Source organism: Mixophyes fleayi, chromosome 2 (genome assembly GCF_038048845.1).
Source record: "Mixophyes fleayi isolate aMixFle1 chromosome 2, aMixFle1.hap1, whole genome shotgun sequence".
Lineage (NCBI taxonomy): Eukaryota > Metazoa > Chordata > Amphibia > Anura > Limnodynastidae > Mixophyes > Mixophyes fleayi.
The window spans coordinates 22,864,580-22,880,920 of NC_134403.1; the positions used below are offsets into that span (position 1 = coordinate 22,864,580).

General features: G+C 40.4%; 1 protein-coding gene and 1 long non-coding RNA gene across 9 annotated transcripts in view; one reads left to right on the forward strand and one right to left on the reverse strand.

The window, feature by feature from the left end:
- The window catches only part of DLG2 (discs large MAGUK scaffold protein 2), a 1,188,444-nt gene that overhangs the window by 550,001 nt on the left and 622,102 nt on the right, over positions 1-16,341 (reverse strand). The window lies entirely within an intron of this gene.
- Positions 13,502-16,341, forward strand: part of LOC142140777 (uncharacterized) — a 114,568-nt gene continuing 111,728 nt past the window's right edge. Inside the window, exon 1 of the long non-coding RNA XR_012688565.1 lies at positions 13,502-13,652. This is a non-coding gene — a long non-coding RNA (uncharacterized LOC142140777). The remainder of the gene's footprint in view (positions 13,653-16,341) is intronic.

A 16,341-nucleotide genomic window follows, 5' to 3' on the forward strand; every position in this document is an offset into this window, starting at 1 on the left:
ATTGCTGAAGTCACGTTGTCTTAGCTCTCAGTCTTTGATTAGATCTTGGTCTCCATGAAAATGGCCACCTCCATAGGCATCAATACATGGACATAGGACACAATTTCTGAACTGTGTCATCATGCCACAGATGGAGAAGCCAACCATGTCGTGTACTGGCTCAGCATCAGGGAGAATGCCAGACTCTTCAGGGAGTGAGGGAGATCACCCCTATTTCAGGGAGTCACCCTGACATTCAGGGAGAGTTGGCAAGTATGCTGTATGGTGCACTGTATGTTAAAAAATTTAGACTGTAAACTCTGCTGGGACAGGGACTGATCTGAGTGAGTTCTCTGTACAGCGCTGCGGAATTAGTGGCGCTATATAAATAAATGATGATGACGAGTTAGAGTAATATTTGACAGCCTATAGTTCCAACTATTGTGGAACTACAATCCCCCTGACGAGAGCCATAGGTCGTCTGCTTTGAAGTAGAGATGAACAGTTCGGATTTGGAGAAATCCGACAGATCTTAGATTTGAGGTTCCGAGTAGATACAAAGCACAACTCGATTCTTCGCTCCAAAATCAGATCTGAAAGCGTGGCAAACATGGAACCAAAACGCTTGTAATACAGCAAGTGCGTCATTACACTTTGGGATAGCGCCTTCCAAGCTGGAACACATACCACCGGAGTGTGCATTTGATATTGAAGGTGCGTTAATGTACCTTGGTACATGTCTTAGGTATTAATGGGGAGTACACACCTGTTAGGCAGGTGTCCCAGTGACTCACCTAGGAATCACTGTGTTTGGTTGTTATAGTGAAAACCATTTTGGTGTACAGCTTTTGCCACTTCCGGTTAAGCGTTTCAGGGTGGAATCCATATTGTTTGGAGGGCCTCATAGAGAGTACGAGGGAGCCAGTGCCTCATATATTTTGCAGTGATATAAGACTATCACCTTGTGATGGATCTTGAGCTGCAGCTGAACACAATCTGGGCTTGTACAAGAAGTCAGGTAACTACACGGTTATTTTAATATCTGTCATTTCTGTTGCTCTATGTGTTATCTTGACAAAGGTCCAAATGTTGGACGGAAACGTTGACTTATAATGTGAACTATGGAACTGAATTAAAAGAAAATGACAGCAGATATGGTGATTGTATCTTTTAGTAAACTGACATCTATTTTTGCCGCTACTCTGTCACTAATTTTAATCAGCCAGCTCGCTGCTTTGGCCACAATGTGTGAAAATTTGGACACCTGTGAACAGATCATTAGAAAATAGACTGTAAATAAATGTTAACGCTATGAATAGTAATATAGGAGCAAAAACAGCTAAAAATCACATCATGTTACTTATTTTTCACAATTTTTAATTTTAATTAAATCCAAAACCAAATCCTTTCAGGAATTTTGGGCAAAACCTGTAACAAAACCAAAACATGGGGGTCATAGCACATCTTTACTTTGAAGTTAGAGGTTTGAGTCTGACTAGTGAGTGTCTTATTTTTAGGCTATTTTCTTCTTTACATGTGTTATACATCTTAAATAAAAAGACTAAACCTTTACGGTATACCTTAGTGGACTAGAGCCCACAAATAGGCACTGTCCTGCCTAAACTGGGACAGTTCAGATGTATGCTTAACACATAACTTCAATCAAAAATTATACGATTGATTTCTGTTTTCATGGTTACACAGTCGCGTGACATTCACAACATGTCTGCTAAGCGGTAGCTAAAGCCATGTCTGAGTCTTCAACTGCCAATTTCAGGTGTATCTGGAGTTTTCACGCTAAGCTGTGGTACCAAGTATAATAATTTTAATTGGGCAAAATATATATATATTTTTCTAATCATTTTTGCATGTAGCTACCCTTTAAATTGTTTTGCAATATGTTGTAGTAGTGGTAATATATATTTATTTAAAAAATAGTCAATCAAAATACAAAAATACAGCTATTGTGGATTTTTTTTTTTCTTGGCATCTAAGCACATAGTACAGAACACAGTATCACTCACTGGGATTACCAAAGCAGCTGCAAGCCAGCAAAGGTTTATATTAAAGAGCTGATGTCATACAAACATATGTGTATGCCCAATACATACACATATAAAAGCTTTTAAGAAATAAAACAAATATATGTCTGTGAAACTAAATGATCCATGTACAGTATTTATTTAATCTTATTTTATTTAACATAACATGGAGGGGTATAAGTAAAAAATAATTAAAATGAAAACTAATGGTGTTTTAGAACAAACCAGAAATGAATTTAAAGCAGGTGTCTTCAATTCTTCTATAAATTAGATTGTAAGCTCTGGCGTGCAGAGTCCTCCCTCCTTCTCGTCTTGTTTGCACCGACCTTGCTGCAGGATTTTGCGGCGCCATATCAATAAACGATAATAATAATATTAATGTAGTAGATCGGATGACACACAAAGCCAAGAGCCCACGTATCAAGTTGATCCAAAGAACGTTTTTTGTTTTTTTTTTCCGAATGAAAAACATGGAGGTGTTACCAGTTGTGCGCGTAGCAATGTTCTCTCCGCTTACATATGGATTACATTGTTTAGGTCATCCTTGACATATGGAGCGCACTATGGTTCCTCAGATGGTATATGACGCTTTGTGTATTCATTACACCAAATGTAACAGCTTTGTGTGTGGGTTTTATCTCTTGGCAAGTTAGAGTAAATATCTATTATTTCATTATTTGGCTGGAAAGAAAAACATTTTGTTACAATGGTATGTTTGCATATATACACACACTATATATATTTTTTTTCTCTGTACATAAGCAACGTAACACAACTCTTTATATCATGGATACAAGCTGGGATCAGAATAGTCCATGACTTTAATATTAGAAACTATTAGGCCTCCCTAAATGATATTCAACCAAAGTTTTGCCTCTTCCACCCTCTGTTCTTTCAATTTTTCCAAATGAGTCATTTCATTATGTCTCTTCCCCCCTGAAGTCACCCTGAGAGACCTTAACTCTAAGGGCTAGATTTACTAAACTGCGGGTTTGAAAAAGTTTGAAAAAGTGGAGATGTTGCCTATAGCAACCAATCAGATTCCAGCTGTCATTTTGTAGAATGTTCTAAATAAATGATAGCTATAGGCAACATCTCCACTTTTTCAAACCTCCCGTTTAGTAAATATACCCCTAAGTGTGCTATCTCCACTATGCAGGGGTATCATACCTTCAATCTACAACAAAAGACATGGGACCCTCTCCAGTTGAGTCATGTTGGGAGAAGGGGTTGGATACGTTTTATCTATTACCACTATTCCAACATGGGGAAGCCCTACAAAGAGAATCCGAAATTATGAAAAACCGATTGGAAAAGAAACAGACTTACCTTCAACACGACGCTGGAGATCTCCAATGGGAGAACCATGCTGACAGCAAGTGATTCCGATTGAACAACTGTCCGGGGGTGCAGGCTGACGTCATTGCGACGTCTGTCAATAGAAATTTAAAGCGGCAGTGTGGGGACCCCTAAGGTTAAGTGTTTAAACACTTAACCTTAGGGGTCCCCACACTGCCGCTTTAAATTTCCATTGACGGACGTCGTGCTGACGTCAGCCTGCAGTGCCGGACAGTTGTTCAATCGGAATCACTTGCTGTCAGCTTGGTGCTCCCATCGGAGATGTCCAGCGTTGAGCTGAAGATAAGTCTGTTTATTTTCCAATCGGTTTTTCATAATTTCGGATTTTCTTTGCAGGGCTTCTCCATGTGGGAATAGTGGTAATCGTAAAAACGATTACCACCGGCAATAAGGGATTGCCACAAGCTCTATCTCACTACACACTAAGGAAACGGCACACAAGCCCTACTATAGGTGGTATTACAGCCCAGATAAATCCTCTAAAAGGTTCCCTGACTCCAATCCAAGCTGCTAGCGGGAATGTGGCCACACACTTTTTGACAATTGGTGGACTTGCCAGAGCATTGTCCATTTCAGGAACAAACCCTTGTCCATTCTTAACTCTCTGTCCAAATCAACCGATTTTAAAGACCCATGGACCTTCCTTCTCTCCCACCCCTTACAAGATGAGTAAAAAAAATTGATTTCTCACATCCTTGTAACCGCTAAATCCTTAATTGTCAAAACTGGAAAAAATCCTGCCCCCCCCCCCCTCCTAACAGAGCTCTCTAAAACTTAGTTTGGCATGTGGCAAGCATGGAGAGTATCAAATATTACCTACATGATAAATAACATGACAAATGGACCACCTAGTATATTAGGGAGTGATGCTACTGTCTGCCCTCACTCACTTTATTGTAATTATTTACATCAGTTTCTTTTATAAATAAAAAGTGAAAAACAAAAATAATCTACACCAGTGATGATGGGCAGCAGGAGGCCCCAGGGTATGTAAAATGGTCATCTCCCCAATCACACTTTGGGATTATTGCATCACGGGCTGTTCTGAAGGCACCCTGCAGAACAATGCTCTTAATTAACCCCCCCCCCCCCCCGCAAGAGGGTTGTTTCCTAATATTTCATTAAGATTTTCCACGTCTATTTAAAATGAACCATAAATGCAGAGAATTTACTGATTTTTAGTTTAATATTTATTTTTACATGTTATTGTTCGATAACCATGGGTTGTCAGTGCAATACATCTTGATCTTTTATTTGGTACAAGGCCAGTATTTGAAACTCGCCAGATGTTTGTAAATTATGTACAGCAATACAGCACACACAATAATAATAATAGTAATAATAGAATACAGTTATAATTTCTATCTTACACAATGCCAGGCATGTAATAAAGGAATGCTGAGAAATGTTATTCTCTTCTGCCCACACACTATATTTTTCTCTTCACATAAGCTACATAAACAACAGTCTATAGCTCTGTGAGGTAAAAAATAGAATGGACATCATCCAAAGTGTTAGGAGAGAGGAAAATGTACAATGACAATGATACTAGGACACAATACAGCTTAATGTGTGGAATCTGGTGTATACATACTGAGGTGCTGAACATTCTCACAAAGAAAGATTTATCAAAGCTTCTACAAAGGAACAGTGGAGGTGTTGTCCATAGCAACCGATCAGATTCTAGCTATCATTTATCTAGTACATTCTAGAACATGATAGCTACAATGTGATTGGTTGCTATGGGCAACACCTTCACTTTTCCTGAATGAAGCCCCAGGTTTAAAATGTTGTGAGGGCTGTACGGCATTATAGAGGCCAGCTCTGCCCTAAAGAGGGCCGGTCCTGCCTCCCTCTCTAGTCCTGCCCCTCTATTCTGTCTCCCTCTCCATCTCTCTTCTCCTATCCCAGTCATCCCTTCCCCTCCTCTGTCCTGTCTGCTCCACCCCTCCCTGCTCCATGTGGATGTCTCCATCAGGTTTGGAAGATAGGCAAGTGATATGGGGTGACTAATGTCATGTGGGTGGGGGAGGGGTGTTTTTTTTTTACAATATAGGTGGGTATTATTGTTAACCGTGGGGTGTTATTTATAATATGTGGGGTATTAATGTTATATGGGTCTCTGGGCTGGTGCTAATACTAGTAAAATGTTTCCCGCAGTCAGGGCAATATACAGGATATCTCTATCTTTCTCTCAATATCTGTGCTCTCTTCATCCTCTCTCTCTGCAGTAAAGGGCATGTGGGGTGGACTGTGGGGCATATAAAATGCATTTAAGGTGTTCTGAGGAGCATATAAAGGGCATGTGGGGAGGTATGTGGGGAGGTTTGAGGGGCACATAAGGGACATGTGGGAAGCTCTGAGGGGCATGTGGGGAGATTTTAGGGGCACATAAGGGACATGTGGAGAGGTATGTGGGGAGGTTTGAGGGGCACGTAAGGGTCATGTAGGGAGGTATGTGGGAAGGTTTTAGGGGCACATAAGGGACATGTGGGAAGCTCTGAGGGCATGTGGGGAGGTTTTAGGAGCACATAAAGGACATGTGGGGAGTTATGTGGGGAGGTTTCAGGGGCACGTAAGGGGCATGTGGGAAGGTCTGAGGAGCATGTGGGGAGGTCTGTGGGGTATTTGGGGAGGTTTGAGGGGTATGTAAAGGGAATGTGGGGAGGTGTGTAAGGCATTTGGGGTGTGGTTCTGGGGGCATATTGTTACTTCAGGTGTCATGGCCCCACACTACACCTCCGAGGGGGACAGGGGTGGTCAAGGAGAAGTGGGAGGGGGACCCTACCTGTTTAAGTGTTACTAGGCCCCTCATTCACTTTTGGCAGCCGTGGGAGTGTGTCCTGTTAGGTACAATCTGTCGCATTAGTAAACAGCACAAAAAAGTAACATCCCAGACGATAATTACACAGGATGAACAACAAGACAGTATATGTAGAACATGATTGTCTTTGATGTTCTAGCTAATGGTAGCACATATCCAAGCTTCCTTATCCAATAGGCTGACTGGTCTGCAGCCTAGGGCTCACAGCTTTTGGGAGAGGGGGGCACAAGATTTTGGGAGAGGTATAAACTGAAATTCTTTTCAAAATATAATAGAAGTGTTGTTCTCTAAAGTCAAATGAAAACATTAAAGAAAAACCCTTAATTAGGCCCTGCACATATCTCATTATTACATAGAGTACAGCAAGCAGATTTGTGTGCTAATAATTAGTTTTATGTGAACGAAAATCTAAAATAACCTTTCCTTCTCTCCCCATACTTGATGGAGAAATAACAAAAAGTCATTTAATTGGTCACTTTTATTGGTTTATAAAGGCGACTAACATGAAGCTTAAAATGTATTGCAGGAATTGAATTGGTCCCTCAGTCTGAAGTTGTCTTGTAACTCTGTGCATCATTGATGAAACGGGTAATCGGATTTTATTATCCTGTAAATAATATTAAATAACCTTCATTATAATGCATTAAAAAGTGGCAGTCACGTTTTTATGACTGAACACGCAGTACACGCAGTATTGTGACCTCTTCAGAAAGATAACCAGTATGTTATTAAGACCAAAGGCTGCTCTGTATCTTATACACGTTGCTTTCCCTCATTATGTTATATTTGGGAGGACAATCTGTACAGGCTTCAGGAATTTCACAAGTTACATAACTGGAATACGGCACACAAATACTATGAAAACAAAATGAATAAATGAATATACATGTATGAGAGGAAATCCTAATTTATGGATCAGAAAATGATATATGATTTTTTGACTATAAGAAGAAACAAAGAAAGTGTCCTGTGGTCTGGTCTAAAGAGAGAAAACATACATTTCAGTACATGGGCAGCTAACAGCATAACATTTGCTATTAGCTGCCTGCCAGTCTCCTTGACCTGCTGACAGTCGGAGCCGAGGGCGGGGATGCTCCCGGGCCGATAAATAATGCAGCGGCAGTACAGATACAAAGATAAAAGAAATAGATCAAGTAAAAATATTTTCAAGGGCACCCCGAGATGCCCGAGGCCCCTGGGCTCTAGCCCAGAAAGACCTCGGGTTAACGCGGCCCTGCTTATAATCCAGTGGTGCTCAATTCTTTTCAACTAGGATTCCAGGGACAGTCTCAGGTCTTACAGATTTGTCCCTTCAGATGCCGCCTTATTCAATATTTATCATCTGCACAGTATAGTCCCACTTCTTATGTATATTTAATGTAACTTGCACTAGATCAGCGGTTCCCAAAGTGTGCGCCGCGGCTCCCAGGGGTGCCGTGGCGCTGTCACAGGGGTGCCGTGGCCAGGAAGAAAGGAAAAAAAAAACAACTTACCAATCCAGCGGCACCTGGGACCCAGCATCCTCCTCCCTCCTCGCTTCTCACTGAATGTCGGGCGTGACTTCATCACATCCGCCATATTCAGTGAGAAGCTGCAGGAGAGAGGAGGATGCTGGGTCCCAGGTGCCGCTGGATTGGTAGGAAGACAGAAGAGAAGACAGAAGAAATAGAAGAAAGAAGGCCAAGTATGGTAAGTAAAGAAAGGGGAAAGGAAATGGTGATAGGAAACAGCAATGGAGGGGCAAAAGAATGAAGGAGGGGGCAGAGTGAAGATGAAGAGCGGCAGAGTGAGGATGAAGAGGGGCAAAGTGAGGATGAAGAGGAGCAGAGTGAGGATGAAGAGGGGCAGAGTGTGTGGATGAAGGAGGGCACAGAGCGTGTGGATGAAGGGGGGCAGAGAGTGTGTGGATGAAGGGGGCACAGAGTGTCTAGATGAAGGAGGGCACAGAGTGTGTGGATGAAGGAGGGCACAGAGTGTGTGGATGAAGGAGGGCAAGGAGTAAGTGTGTGGCTTAAAGTGCACCTTCAGAGAGCATGGAGTAAGCGTGCACCCTGATTTGTGCCTCCAGAGAGCAGGGAGTAAGTGTGCACCTAGATGTGTGCTGGCTGGATAACCTGGACACAGTGATGCAAAACCAAGGTGGTGCGCACTGTGCACCCAGTACACATAGTAAATGTGGTCCTCTGACATTACAAGTCATCAGAGATTATAATATTCTTCACTTTGGTGACCATGAACGCACACTTCTTATCCCAAAAAAATATGGGGGCGGGTCCTAGTGAAGAAATCCAGAGAAAAATTATGCCATCCTGTCTCCTCCCCGCTGTATTATATTGTGAACAGCGGCACTGAGCAGCAGGACGTGGGACCGCGACCTCCGCACTTGGCACCATTATCTCCGCTGTTGTCAAGTATGATTTTCTTATATTTAATTTTCCTTAGCCAGATTATATTACACTGATCTAAGAAGAGCTAACAGCCCATACCCATGTACAGGCTTCTCTGACACAGAGGGGCATATTCAATTCCAATCCCGATCCGCGGTAACGCGCGTTACCACGGAAAATGCGCACTACTGCCGGTAATACGGTACCGCAATAACGCGGATTTTCGTATGCAGCCCTATGGGCTGCGAATGAAAATCCACGTTATTGCGGTACTGTGGATTAAGTTCGCGGCCCGTTCCGGCGCGATCCTGCGGATCGGGATCGGAATTGATAATACCCCAGAATCTTTAATCTAAAGCTTATGTAATATAATTATTAGATAATCACAGAAACCAGTAATTAAACTCTATAGCATATTTACCAAAATAATATACATAAGAATTGTGCATAATCGCTACCAACATAAGATATTAGAAACTAGATGATTTGATATAAAGCTTTCAGTCTGATTTTTGTAGGTCTCACTGGGGCATTCTGGACGGTGTAACAATCAAACAAGTTTGCAAGGAACACTCAATTCCATTTAAATGGAGATTTCATCAGAGCGACCAGGAGAATGTGAGGTGCGCTGCTAGCGAGATATATACGAGGAACAGTCACGTTCCTGTTGATGCTCTCAAGCACTATATGTAGATTAGCTCTCGCCAGCAGACGTCCAGCTCTCTGTTAATCTGTGGAGCTGGAAGTATAAATCCACCAGAAGACAGGATAAAACAACTGCCAAGCCAACTGTGCACAATTCCCAATTGGAACCTTGACGCGTTTCTCTACTCACATGTGCGGTTCCATCAGAATGTTCCAGCATTGTTCAGAACTCTCCTTTGAGACTCACAAAAATCAGATTGAGGACTTTATATCTTTTGTTTCATGATTCAATGGAAGGGCATTACACACTAGGGGCCTGATTCATTAAGGAAGGTAAAGCAAAAAAAAATAGTAACTTTACACCTTGGCAAAACCATGTTGTATTGGAGGGTGATGCAAATTTAAGATGTGATGGCAGATTTATAATTGGGGTAGGGCATGCCCTAGATCAACTTTAAATTACAGATAAAGCTATCAAGCATTTGTGTGCTACATGAAAAAAAGCCAGTATTTATCTTATGTGCAAAAAAAAAAACTGACTTGCACCCCTTACATTGTGACATGGTTTGTCCAGGAGAAAACTTACTCATTTTTCTGCTTCACTTTCCTTAATGAATCAGGCCCTGTGTTTGTAAATTTGCACGTCGCACAATTGTTAATCTATCAATAGAGATTGGATGACAGCCGTCCATGAATTCTGCTCCGTGGCGTGATTGGGGTAGGACTAGCGGAACGTGCAAAATTTCGTGGCAAACATGGAATTATACGATTATTTCATGAAACAGTTTGGATAATTTTGCTTTATGTTTACTTCCCAATTAGTGAGGTAGGATTGGAGATTGGAACTACAAGACCCAGCATTCCCTTCTGCAACAGCTGGAGAGTGACAAGTTATGCAACTTTATTCTAGACACCTACTTGTAATCTAACACAGACCTGCATAGCTAATAAAAAATACTACTATACAGTGTAGCCATTTAAACTTGAATAACATTTTTTTTTTTTCTTAAATGGTTCAGTTTATTTAGAATACACAAACTTTTTGAATTTAACACAAAGGTCTGAATTTTAGAGCTGGCTCAACAAACAACTTTGGACATCTCTACTCCCGAATCTTACTTTTCCCACTCCTGATTTAAGATGTTTTGCTAGTAACAAGACTTGTGCAAACTGCAAATTTATTTCTCCAGCATATTGGAAGAAATACACATGAGCACAAGTTTTCATGTAGCTAGTGCATCCCTAAAAAAAAATCTTCCCCAAACTCTGGTTAGTTCCTGTTCCTAATTTTAGAGATACCAAATATACTGTGTATATATATGTTACCCAAAGGATTCTCCAGAAACACATACATTTCTATTTCAAAGTATTTTCTTCAAATAATTAAGTTTTTTTTTTACTTTTCTCATGTCAACGCACATTATATCTGGTAACACAAAGACTGGCTGATACATGAATTAAATTACCAAGAAACATATTTTAACTAAATTGTTAACTTGAGATAAGGAAACACAATACAATACTTTTAATGTACAAGAACAACCTTGTATGGCTTTCAAAATTAGGAATTAAAGGGGAACTCTGCCTACAGAAATATCTATTGTCCAGGCTGATTGGTTCACTATCAATGCCCATAGATATAATTGTATCCAGCAAAAAGGTCAGAACTTTTCTAGTTTGGATGCAGCAACACAAATAAAGAAATGTGTCAAACAATAGAATTTCATGTTACATACATCTAAAGAACATTTCCAGAATACGCACATATCTCACACACCCATCATCTCCCGCATCGGCTATTGTAATTCCCTCCTTACTGGTCTTCCCAAAGTCACACTTCAACCCCTACAATCTATTTTGCACGCAGCGGCAAGATTGATTTTCCTTGCAAACCATTCTTCCTCTGCTGAGCCACTCTGTCAGTCTCTTCATTGGTTGTCTGTATTTCAACGAATCCAATATAAAATTCTTCCACTAACATACAAGGCAATAAATAAAATTGCACCGACATACATCTCCTCACTTGTATCAAAATATCTCCCAACTCGACACCTCCGTTCTGCACAAGATCTGCGTCTCTCTTCCACTCTCATCACATTATCCCATTCTCAGTTACAGGACTTTTTTCGAGCTGCACCCACTTTTTGGAATTCCCTCCCTCGCACAGTAAGACTTTCCTCTAATCTACAAACCTTCAAGCGTTCTCTGAAAATCCACCTCTTCAGGCAAGCTTATAATATTCCTCAACCACCATCTTAATATCCCTAGGTTACCCTATTACCACCCTGTACACAGCCAACACAAGACAACAACCCTCTGACCATAACTGCTACACACACAGCCCACACAAAACTTTTACCTTTGCATTCTAGCTGGTCCAGTGTGCAATATGATGTAGCACATGCCCTTGTGTATCAAACTCCCATTGTCCTATAGATTGTGAGCTTGCGAGCAGGGTTCACTTACCTCTCTGTCTGTATGTATTACCAAGTATTGTCTTATTAATGTTTGTTCCCAATTGTAAAGCGCTACAGAATTTGCTGGCGCTATATAAATAAATGTTGATGATGATGATAGAATTATATGATGGTAGATATCCCCTTTAACTTGGGTACCCGATATCATTTTAATTATCTGTTTGGACTACTGTATTTTTAAAGTAAAGTCACACAATGATTATCTCGGGAGAGCGAGTTGTTGTTAGGATGTTACTCTGATAGTATCCTAGGGATTAATTAATGAAGCAAGCCAGCTCTGATTTAGACCAAGAAAACTTTCCCTGCAGGTAACCCGGGGCTATTAAGTATCTTGTTAAATGAATCATATTGTTTAAAATTGTATTTCTCTCTTTCTTATATTATATAACTGTTTATATGATCACATAACTTGAAATAAACACTGTACATTTAAATGTGCCACTTTCTCAATGCTCCAAAACTCCAGTTATTATGGCAATATGTGTTGACACACACTCTCCGATTTAGTAAGTGTGAAATGATAGTCGGGCTGACATTCCATCATCAGATACCAACTTCTAGATACGGTACTTGTATTTATATATAGCAAACGTCTACATACATCCACTCACCATCTGTACCACTCTCTCCATTCCACTTAAGTCTAAACATTAATCTCTGGGACATAGAGAGACATCTCTAATCAACTAGGAGATGTACTCTAGAGGAGACCATATACTATACTAAGGGGCATCCACGTGGGCATAAAAATGGGCTTATAGCCTAATAGTGCATTTTATGACCATGTATGAAGTATGTTAATGGGTTAACACTCATATTTAAAGCTACAGAATATGCTCATTTTTAATGGTAAGTGTCTTGTTGACGTTTGATAATTGGATGAAAGTTGTAATCAGCAATTTCTCTACACTAATGTCGGTTGCAATGCGATAAGTACGCAGGCAAATAATTATCTTAGCAAATAGCAACATGAAAATAAGTTTAATCTATTTATTTCAGCTAATATAAAATTCAACGTGGTAAAAAAACAAATTAATGTTTCCAAGATGTTAATTACATCGAGTTTGGTATCATTTTGTTCGCAATTGCATAAGAACATTTCCGGTATTATTTATTATTATTGCAAACACTAGGCGTAACTGATATTAGTTTTCATACACCAAATAGCAACTCCATAGATGCCATAAAAGAACTGGGTTAAACAGGTCCAGGGGCGAGAGCCTGAGGAAGGACACCTGGCCACACATGGAAAGATGACCCCCACCTCAAGGAACAATGATCAGAGGAATCAGCCAATGGGGCGTCGAGTTCTTGGGAGCTCATGACCCATCGACCTATGGATGTGGACCTTAATACTGTAACTGTGTATCTTTGTGATGTCACTGATTTTTATGACTGTACAATGTATAAATTAATCACCTCTGGTTTTGGAAACCAGAGCGTTCTGATAGAAGCTTGTTGTCGGTGCCAACTGCGCAGGCGCATGCATACGACACTTTGCCCTGTAATCTATTTTGAGAATAAAACTTTTGTGCTTTGGAACCACAGCGATCGCATCGGAAAACTCTTTTATTTCATACGATACAACGAATGTATCCGCCTAGATCCTACCTTTAGAGCTGCAGAGATTGTTAAATTCAATCAATATAGTTATAAATAAAAGGACAAAAAGACATTTATATATACACTTTATAATACAATATGGTGTACATTTATATAGTGATTCCATCTAAGACATTTTTAGAACATTTCCAGCTGTCTGTTTTTTTTTTTTTATAGAAACTTCCATAGAGAGTACCTAAATAATTGCCAGCAATAATCATGTGTTTTGGGTATTGTATCTCCCCAGGCCTGTCCTGCTATCTACACCAAATCTTCCATTAATTGGACTCTTCTTCTGTAATTGACACAATATTGGAAAAAACTGGACTGCGGGAAGGTGAGTGTTTTAGCACAATGTGACTGCACATTTTCCAAAGCTTCTATGTCAATTTTTCAATTCGGAGACCGGATAGCATAAAAGGTTATACAAAGGCAAAGTTATACTTCTGTCACATGATTCTATCATACCTTTCTTGATGCTTGATAAAACCTTGCTGGCTTTGGTTGCCACTGCTTGACATTATTATCTAATGGACAATGTGACTGATCATATCTACCCCCAGGTTCTTCACCATCAAGGATTTCATAAGTGTCATACAAGTGCTATTTATTATTATTATTATTATTATTAATTATTATTATTATTATTACTGAAGTTGATTTGTACAGTGCTCTGAAGCCCTTCCACATAACTTTGACTTTGTTGAATTTTATCTGCCGCAAATAAGATGCTTAGGGGGGTATTCAATTGTTAGCGTTAACCGGAAAAAACGAGCGCTCAAAAAATCTTAGCGTTAATACGGTAATTACTCGCTCAATTTCAGCTCGCCGCTCCCTGAGCGGCGAGCTGAAATTCCGCGAGTAAACTACAGTATTAACGCTTTTCTCGCGCTATATTACCGTATAAACGGTAATATTTTTTGAGCGCTCGTTTTTTCCGGTTAACGCTAACAATTGAATACCCCCTTAATGTATCTAAAGAGACATCTCACAGTGAGCTAAGTGCTTTACATAAGTTTGTTTTGTCTGCAAACTCTGAAACACCAATACTGATTATTGTACTGAATCATTTAAGAACAAGTTAAAAAGGAAGAAAGTTAAACATCTACAGAAGTAAGCTGGACTGCAGGTAGCATGTTAGGTTGGAGAGCAGGGCCATCCTGCTCAGTCCACATTCAAGTTAAATCCAATATTTTATTAACGATTATACTGTTAAGAATTGTTCATTTATTTTTTAATATAACTAGAGATGGTCACTGAGCCCCGTGCTTTGATTTTGGATTCGGTTTTGGATCTGGATTACCGTCGTGTTTTGGTTTAGGTTTTGGTTTTGTTTGGTTTTGTTTTGCTATTTTGTTGGAAAATCAATGCTTTTGGGCCTAAAATAACCAAATTTAGTGCTCCACCTGTTTCTTGGATAAGTAATGTAATTGTAAAGCTAATAAATTATCCAAAAAACAGTTTAATTCCTGGTAGGCCTTCATTAATTCTACACACAAACCAGATTGTCTTCCTCTCCGTCTATGCATATTGGCAATGCAGCCATCGTCTTTGGGTATATATTACACCCTACACTTATAGTTAAATAACTAAAGAAATGGACAAAGGCAGTTTGGTTTCTGTCTCTATAGCCTTCCCCCCCCCCACACTTGGAGTTGAATAAAAAAAAGACTAAACAATATAAAAAATAAATGGACTAAGGTAGTTTGGTGGCCGTCTGTGCCCCCTTCCCCCCCCCCCCCCCCCCCTGCCCTCCACTTGTAGTTGAATAGAAAAAAGCAGCCTGGATAGACTAAACAATATAAAAAATAAATGGACCAATGTAGTTTGGTGGCTGTCTGTGCCCCCCCCGCCCTCCACTTGTAGTTGAATAGAAAAAATCAGCCTGCATAGACTGTAGAATTAGAATATTAAAATGGACAAAGGCACAGTTTGGTATCTGTCTGCATCCTAATCATCCACATCATCATTAGCGCCCTTGTTGCCTACACAAATCTCCCCCTCATCCTCTTCTAATTCCAAAGTGGCATCCTCAATTTGTGTATCACCGGCTACACTCGGGCTGTTCAGGCACACATCAGCAGAACTGCTGAAAGGGCTCTTCTTTATGGGTACACTAACAGAATGCTCACGATTAGACATACCACTGTTGGATGGACTCTCCACAGGGATTGGCCTCAGTGTTTTCTTGCAGCTCGGCTTTCACACGTAACAGTAGTTGTGCACCAATTTTGGAATTCAAATTACTTGGTCTTGCAAATTCTATAGACAAGCCTGCTTGTCTTCCTTTTCATCAATGACTCTTAGCAATTGAGCACTCGTCTTTGGGTGTATATTACACCCAAACATTATGGCTGTAAATTAGTAAAAATACAGTTTAATCCCTGATAGGTCCTCCACCATCCTTTGCATGTTAATAGTAGGATTGGTTGGAGTTATGGTCAAGGTCACACATTTTTTTTAAAAATCTTTCAAACCAGCCCAGATGTTAATCTGTTGTGCTCTGCCCCCTGCGTCATCCCTGCTTGTGTTTGCAAAGTGCATATTGGTGCCAGAATCTCACGTGCCAGAACTGCTCCCACTGGTGCCACACTGCTGCAGGACTTACACAATCAACCGCATCCTCATTGTCGGATACCCAAATCTCCCCCACATCCTCATCTAAAGACAAAGTGTCATCCTCACTTGGTGTATCACCGGCTACACTCGGGCTGTTCAGGCACACATCAGCAGAACTGCTGAAAGGGCCCTTCCTTATGGGTACACTAACAGAATGCTCACAATTAGACATCCCACTGTTGGATGGACTCTCCACAGGGATTGGTGTCATTTCTGATTCAGAGCAAACATTATCCTCTAAAGCCTTACTGTTATCTTGCAGCTCGGCTTTGACGCGTAACAGTAGTTGTGCACCACTTGTAGGCTCGGTAACATTTTTAGATCTGCCACTGACAGACAAAGGTGAAGGCCTCATTCTCTCTTTGCCACTGCGTGTATAGAATGGCATGTTGGCAATTTTTTTTTTA